A 9202-nucleotide genomic window follows, 5' to 3' on the forward strand; every position below is an offset into this window, starting at 1 on the left:
ATATATATAAAAATCACTAAATACACTCGCACGTAGGAAAAACGACTGAACTCGATGGTAGATTAACCCTAACCCACTTAGCTACTCATTGCAATTAAAAAAGCAAACGAAATAAACGTGATTGTAATTAACGATTAAAAAAGCAAGCAAAGAGCAGGTTAATGTGTGGGACAATTACAAAAATGACCAAAACAAAAATAAAAGCAATAAAAATGAGACAAGAAAGTAAACTAAAAAAAAAACAAAAACAAGAACCAGCAACTGTCAGCTGATATAAGATACTTATCTATAAGTACCCACAAGACCACTTACAATTTATTTAGAATGAAGCCAGCATTATCTGCTGCTTTCGAGTCACTTTACTATCGAGAAAAAAATCGAAATCGATTTGTGCATAAAAACAACGACAACGTTTATTAAGAACCGTTTTGTAGACGTGCGCTCTTCGCTGATTGAGCACATAAATTTATACTAACACACACACCAAGCGTATATACATATGTAAGTATTTCCGAAAATGCGCGAGTTTTGTAAAAGCACAATTATTCTTAATTACAAAATTATCGACGGCCATTAAAAGTTGTCGGTAATTACGGCGACAATGACACGCAGACCATTAGAAGCGAATTTGATAAAAAAAAAGTTTAGAGTTTTTTTCACTTTTTTTTGTAAATATTTTGGTAAAATAATAGTTTTATAAAAAATTGCCAACCAAACAAAATTTTTTTTTGTTATAAAGTTTTATTGCTCTTATTTTCGTTAGAAAAAAAGTGTTTTTATTAGAAACAACAAAATAAAATTTAATTTTTTTCCCTAAAAACTTTGTCAGAAAATTTTTTTTTGGAAATTAATTAAATTATGCACAAAAAATTAAATTATCATAATCTTCGCACAGAAAAAAAAACAAATTTTCTGTACATTTATTTTGGGTTAATCATGCATTTAGTTCATTACCCGCAACAACAAAGTCAGTACACGTACGCATTATGGAAAATGTTGTTCAGGCCGATGCGGTAATGATATCAGCTCAAAGATCGTGTTGCAGCTAATCGTTTTAGTTATATCTTTTTTTCTTTTTTTTTAAGCGATTAGCTCACAGATTTACAGTTTAGTAATGCGTGTTTTGCAAGTTGTTTACACATTGGCTGGTTTGTTGTATTTCCTTTGCTAACATATGTTGTAAGCGCGCTCAATTGAGCTTGCTGAAATAAAGTTAAGCGCTGACCTGCTTGTTACTTGAGAGTTCAAGATCACTGCAAATTGATATGTAGTAATTAAAAATGAGCAGTAAGGAGGTTAGAAATAATAGTAGTAATTTAAACAGTAATGCTAGTCATATAGAGAGATAGTTACTGGATTACTGTTTGACTGAACTTCGCGCTTTAAGGTTTAAGCCACAATAAACTGCGGCTGTAACACATTATGCCTTGAAAATTAGAAATAGTAGCGGCAGAATACTGAAAGCAATAAAAAAACTCCATCCTATAAATACGCCATAAAACAAGGTCGTGTTTCAATACCTTTGGCTAAACTAGCTTTGACCTCTTATGCTCTTAATTTGGATTCAGAACAATTTATTATTCTTTATAAGTTTTTATAAGTTCCCAATGTTTACAGACGGCTTAGCTTTCTGAAAGTTTAAATACCTCTCAGAATAAAAGCTCCACAAAGTCGCGAAAGCTTAAGGGACTAGAAAAAACATGAAATAGAGTTTAACTGCAAGAAATTTGATGACGCGTTGTTGTACAGTTTAGGTATTTAAAAAAATATATATATTATGTTTTTTACATCAACTACAACATGAAAAACTTCAGAAAGCTTGACTTGGCCGTTTTTCATTTACATAATATCTCCACTTTATTTTCATATTTAGTCATTACACCACAGTCGCTTATGCATAATTCGCAGTTAAAAAAAAAAATAATAATTATACTATGTCACCTAATTCAAAAACTTGTGTACTGATTTCTTCGTGGCATTTTTTCAGCCTCAAAGGCAGCTTCCTTGAAGATACTTTTTTTCTCGCAGACGAAATATGCAAATACAGATTTTGTTATGAACCATATGATTCATTTCGCAATTCCGGGAAGGCAAAATGTTAAAGCAACACAAAAGCAACAAAAAAGTAAAAAAATTGAGGTGAAATATAAAAAATAAGAGTTAAACAAGTATGTAAATAAGTCAAAACCTCAAAGCACCAGACATTTTCGCTCTTTCGACTTTAAAATGCCAGCATCTTCCGAGTTCACTTGGTCGCATAAATTATACTTGAGAGTTATGCATATACATTTCTACATATTGGCGCTTTCAGTCGAGTGCAATTTTTTCACTTGTCTGTTAAATTAGTGTATGACTGTTAATTTATTCGAAATGAAACATTTTGTTTGCGCTATTTAAGCTTTATGATTGAAAGTGCAAATATTATACCTCAAATTATTTTTATATTATTTTTTATTATATTTAAAATAAATAAAATACAAAGGTTATGCTCTAAGTAATGCTAAGGCCATTTGGGCGAATTAAATTTGTTTGGAAAATAGATTTTGCTTATAGGTAGAGAATTTCGAATTTGTCATCTATTTCTCTGAAAAAAAAGAAACTCTGAGCTTAAAAATGAATTTTGAAAAATACTTTTTTGATTAGAAGGCGCTGCTAGATAACGCTTCGATAGTATTTCAGATAAGAAAAAACTTTTCATAAAATTTTTCAGATTTTTTGGAAGTGCCTTAAAACTTTTACGGCCTCTAATATGGATAACTTCAAATCTCACCTACAAATAAAAGTATAATTGCGGCTTAAAGAAGGTCTGAACCAAAACATTGCATATTTTTATAACATTATTTCCTTTTTGGTAAGTAATTATATTATATATATTCATTTATAATAGTAAATAAAGAATTTTTTTTTACTTTACTAAGTTTCGTCACTTTTTAGTTAAATTTATATTTAAAATAAAATTATTTCTATGGCGTTTAGCACAAAAAATGCACGAATTTAACAGAAAATAATTTTCTTTTCCCGCTTAAGATAAACAAAACGTTAAAAAATCGTATTTAACTAAATAATCTGTATTCATGCAAGTACTATACGTGATTTTAGCGAGAATTACGTCAAGTAAATACGAAAATATTTTATTTACTCGAAATAATAAATAACGTTTTTTTTTATTGTTATTTGCTTGCAAACACTGAATACCGTTGGTACGCAATGCTCAAAGATATACAAATACATATATAAATATATATGTACATATACAAGTACATATATTAGTATGAGAACGTATGTACATATGTAGATAGCTTGAATAGAGAGCTAATAAAGTGGTGTTCAGTGAAGCATTCAACCTTGAATATTTCTGTTTCAAGGACAAAGATTTGTGAGCTAATCATATATGTAATGAGTATAATTATTTTTTGAAGGTAGAATCAGGAAATAATATGAGCTTGATAGAAAAGCAAAATACATTTTTGAAAATATTTTTGTTCTAAATTTTTGCTAATTTTTAATATTATATATGTATGTATGTACATCTAAGTTAGCCGCGTGATAAGCTGAGTCGATTTAGTTCCTAAATTTGAGATATCAATCTGAAACATGCCTTTTTGAAAATTTGTTTTTTTCTTCTCTTCAAGAAGTTGCTCATATGTTGGAACCACCGATATCGAACCACTATAGCATATAGCTGCCATACAAACTGATCGTTCAAATTCAAGTTCCTGTAAGGAAACCCTTTTTATTTGACGAGATATCTTCACGAAATTGTTCATAGACTACTTTTCAGAGCAACTCTACAATCTCCCAACATATCGTTTAGATCGGACTACTATAACATATGGCTGCCATACAAACTGATCCTTCAAAATCAAGACAGAGGTATGTCGCTACACTTTTTTTGATATAAGAAATGCACTTATGAAAGATATTATGGTTTCTGTGGAGCGAAGTTAACAATATTTCTTAATTTTAATTTTAGGCAATTATATCATACTCATACTCCTAAGCTATATGATGCTTGCTTGCAGAAATAAGCACCTAAATCACATGCTGTTTTTATTGAGAGCAAATAAGCCTAAATCAAAAAGAAACTATTTTCTTATACTTCAACGATTCCTTATAACGAAATGTTCAAATTTGACGCTACAACATAGCACATATTCATATAAATATTTCTTTGCATAATATCGTAAATTACAGAGCTATCGATGCCATTGTGCGTAATTATCATATATCGATATAGTATGTTCTACAGGTTCAACACTAGCCAACTCGGCACGCTTCCCGTATCCAATTCATTTATATGAAGAGCATTTGCGTCATCGGCTCATATAAGTACAAACAATTATACAAATATACCTGCGCAGCTGTTTATGGGCAAATGTAGGCCCATATGTGCTAAAATCTGTATGCAAGACACAAGAGACATGCGAAATTTGCAAAATTACTTTATCATTGTTGTGCATCAAAAATGTATAATTATTATGGCAAATGTAGTCTAATAAAAAGCGACTGCATAAACAAGTACTCATTAGTGGCAGGCAGTTAAAAAACGATCAAAATTTGAATTTTGTGTGCACGTGATCATTAAATATTCTAGTGATGCGTGAAATTTGCAAGCGGAATTTGAACATTCGTATAATCAAAAATCAGCATTAACGATATGCGAATGATTATATATATACATACGTGTGTATGTGCTGTGATTACGTGTTTGAGGCTACTGCGTTTTTTTTAGTTTTTTTCTTGAAGCACGAGCTTAATTTTCCTTTCTACAGATGTTAGCAACCATACGAAAAACTTGCATAACAGCAACAGCGTAGCAAACAAGCACCAGCGGAAAAATTATATATTATACTTATTATATGTACGTAATATAATATAATATATGTTAATATGAGCATCTATGTATGCATAAATATGTTTACAAATCCCATTTTACGCTACGCTTAGTTGCGATTTTTGCGCATACAAGCATAACAATCAAAAGACTTAAGCGAGCAACTCATGTTGCTTTGGCAGGCAAACAGCTGTTTGAGCAACTACTATTTCAATACGAAAACTTGCTACTAATGTATATTTTTATGTATATTTTTATTTGGTTGTATATTGTGGCACACATTTCTACACACCATTTTAAATTAAAAAAAAAAAGAAATAATAAAAGACGGCGGTTTTATCTTGCATCTGTTATTATAAGCTTTTAGTAGTTTGGTAGCCACACACAAATGCATCTTGTATTGAAAATATGAGTATGTATTTGTGTATGTCTGTAGGTATATATTTTTGCAGGTTTGTATTTATATATGCTTATATTTATGTATTTATTATTATACATAGCCGCAACTTGTGGTTCAGCGCAGCTGACAGAATGTGGCAAGCTTCCATTGCGCTGATCTCTGGCATTTGTGGCTGTTGCTTTGGCATTTGCGCACGGGTTGGCAGCCATATGCATATATAAACGTACCTTAGGGTGTGTGTTATTTGCCAAGTTGATTTTTTTTATCAGCGTCAGTTTTTGCCTAAGAAAATTATCCAACTTAAATATTTTACTTCTGATCTTTTCAATTCACTCCAAAGCAAATAAATCTACAACTTTGCAGGCAGCATATTCGAAAGCAAAACTTTTCGCTCTACAATAAGTGATTTTGTCACAAAAACTTTGCAAGTTGCTTTGCAAGTTATACACAGTTAAAGTTATGCATCAAAAGTACTGCATGCATTTAGTACACCATGTCGTATGAGCAATAAGGAGTATAGAAGGCAACTGTTTGAAAGCTCAGTACACTTGATGTATAGCTTTAACTACGTATAACTTTTTAAGGAGTAGTTTTATGGCAAAAATTATCCGGAGCTTTTTTGTAGTGCATACAATTTTGTATTAGAATATAATATTTTCAAAGTTGTAGATTTACATACTTAATATATAATATCAAAAATGTCTCATGTCATATACATCGGAATAAGATATGATTTATGCACGCTTTAAATTGAAAATCAATTGTTGATAATTATTAAAAGCCAAAGACTGAAACTTTAAAGCAAGAATAAACTTTTAAAATAAGAATCACCCTAATGTACATATATATAATATATGTGCACATTATGTGCATTGAAAATATATTCGAGTGAGTGAAGTTGCATTACTGCATTAGCAAAAGCTATGCCGAAGTTGCTTAACATCATAGGTACACATATGTCACATAACACAACGTAGCATAGCATAGCACACCACAACATGGCAAAGCTTAACATATCTGTTTGCAAATTGCAATTGCGTAGTTGGCTGTGCAGTTGCTTTTATTTTTGCTCTCTGCCACATTTGGTGGCGTTTGCATTATTGCAACATTTCACTTTAAATTGCTTTCACTTGAACATGCCACAAACGCCGCTGACAGCATTGCGTTTGTGTTTATTTTAAGCCAAGCATACAAGACTCGCCATGTCTGTCTAATTTTACTCAATTCGAGCTGTGTTCATACGTGTGGACATGTGGACATGTGGAAATTGCTGTCACAAAGGTGCATTATTGCCGTTAGTTGCGATTTACATACACACATATATAGTATATATATAAATGAACGTCATTATCGTCATCATCAACTTAATAGGCTGTCATATCTGCTCGCCACGACTAGCCAAAACAGCAACAACGTACTGTGTGGCTTGCGTGTGTAGGGGTATTTACCTGGTCGGCGCTTTGCTGAACGGTGCCTGGTGCCGGGTGCCACTTGCACTGTTATTTAAACGAAATTATGGGAATTTTTCTACTGATTGCAATTTATTTCGCTTTCGTTTTCATCTTTGTCATTCTTTTTTATTTTCCACTTAAAACACGTTGCATTACATACTTAGTTAGGCAGCTTGAAAAGTTTGTAGTTGCCAAACTATATAGTATAAATATATATAATATATATTTATATACATATATACCTGTCTCTTATACACATCTAGATGTGTATAAGAGACAGACAGAATGTTGTATATATGTATATATTTATTATACACACCTATACATATTCTAGTTTAACTAGCTGTTAGCTGCTATTACTAGTTTTGTGGTTTCGTTTATTTTGTTGTTGTTTTTTATTGTTTTTATTGCGCAGCACATTTGATTTTGCATATTTCAGAAAGCAGTGTGACTTACCGCTGCGAGGTGAAGCAATTTTGTCAAATAAGTAATAATTAAATTAAATTATTATTAAATGAATTGTTTTTAGTTTAAAATTTAGTGATTATCAAACGAAATTGTAAGTTTTGGAATACCAGTGAGAGAGCTTTTAAAGCGGCTTGTGGAACATTTGAAATGTATTTAAGCAAAAGGAGTTCTTTCTCCTTTGAGAAAAATCAAATAAAGGTGTACTGAATAATGTATTGCCGGAAGTATACCTTAAAATTATTTCAAAAATTTTGGAATAATACTTGAAAAGAAATTTTTTATAAAATTTATAAATTGAATTTGCAGGTATAACATATTCTTATTATTGACCGGAACGTTGCCAGTTCTCAGAAAATATACCTTTGACTGCTGCTGAAAGACATGAACTCTAATAGACCAACAAGTTGGGACCTTGGCATTAAGGGAACAATAGCTGATTTTTAAAGACATTAAAGAAAACGTTTATACTGGATTTAATGAACATTAAAGTCATGCAATGTTATAAAACATATACTGAACTGTTATGAACGATTCTTTGAAAAATAATTTTGGTCAAATATAAATTTCACGAATGAGCTTTGCAAAATTACTTTTTAACTATTTTTGGTTGACAATACCAACAAAATCGGAAGATTTTACTAAGCTCAACACATTTTAATGATATTTTAGATTGAGCATAAAAATTTGAGAGCAGCCTAAATGAGCAGATATGATCAATTTCTGGTAGACTGGCACTATATGAGGGTTTTCTTTGTAAGACTTTTCAAAATAAATAGTTGTTTTTATAAAAACAGTTCTTTATAAAAGTTATTACAAAATCATAAAAAGTTTAAAAATTATTCAAAACTTTGGTATATACAAGTATATTATTATTGATTACCATCGTTTCCTAGATCTCCTACTAAAGCATAGTCCTCTCATATTATTAGCGAAAGTTAGTAAGTAAGGAACCGTTTTCCACCAAAAATATGAACAATATTATATTGCTTTCCAATTTCTTGTTAAAGAAAAAAACAAATTTTTGCAATTCTGCTAATATTCGTTTAGAAAGCCTACGACGTTCAACTAAATTCCAATGTAAATGCATATGTTTGTAGACTATATACAAATACTTCAGTAATTATCCACGAATTCCACTAAAATTTTTATTTTTCTATGAATTCTACTTTTTTATGTTTTACTCTTTAAATCCATAAGTGAAGTAAACTTTCAAGGCCCAAAGCATGCACCGGAATTATTGCATAATATATTCTAGCTATTATAATTGTTGACTGTAAATTCTTTTACTAGTCACTATAAGCAAAACAAAAGCTTTGAATGCATCCACTAATTTACTTTTATACATATATAGCAGTTATTTCACCACAACAATTTTAAATATTCTATGCATTTTTATAAGTCAGTTGAGTTTTAGCTTTCTTTTGGAAATTCAATATTCTTTCAATTATTTAAAGTTTCGTTTCATTCGTGTCAAATAGTTTTCAGCTAAACAGTTATTTAGTTAAATTCATAACCGTAACTAATGAATATTTAAGTAGTGGAAAAGAATAATAAGTGTAAATTTGCTCATTCCAGCAGCACCGAATGATTGATTGTAATGGTTGTGGAAATTAAATTATATATATAAGCCCAATTGTGAAGCCAAAGACGTGTAGCAGTTAATTTCTAATTCGTATAACTATTAAATTTGCATAAATAATAAGCGATAATTGAAGGAAATTGCACTGTGGAAAAGAATACCAAACTATTTATATATACTGAAATGTATTTATACTTAAATGTAGCTTGGATCACGAACTAATGATATAAGTATTGCTATGAAATTATTATGGTTCTTTATTTTTTAATTGAAAAATCAACTTAAAAGATGTAATTGGTTGCTGGTTCATTATACAGAGATGTCACATGTTATTTTAGTATTTTTTTTATCGATAGTGAAGAAAATAAACAATATTTTAAACGAATTTTCGAGAGACTACAATTCTTAAAATATTTAAAATTTAAAATTCACTAAATTCACGAGTTTACAATGCATTTCGAAAAACTGCT

General features: G+C 30.3%; 1 protein-coding gene across 2 annotated transcripts in view; it reads right to left on the reverse strand.

Annotated features, from left to right (window-relative positions):
* The window catches only part of LOC108976928 (myb-like protein Q), a 35071-nt gene that overhangs the window by 6220 nt on the left and 19649 nt on the right, over window positions 1-9202 (reverse strand). The gene's annotated exons all lie outside the window — the stretch shown is intronic.

The sequence above is a fragment of the Bactrocera latifrons genome, unplaced genomic scaffold, assembly GCF_001853355.1.
Source record: "Bactrocera latifrons isolate USDA-ARS-PBARC rearing strain unplaced genomic scaffold, ASM185335v1 scaffold_81, whole genome shotgun sequence".
Taxonomy (NCBI): domain Eukaryota; kingdom Metazoa; phylum Arthropoda; class Insecta; order Diptera; family Tephritidae; genus Bactrocera; species Bactrocera latifrons.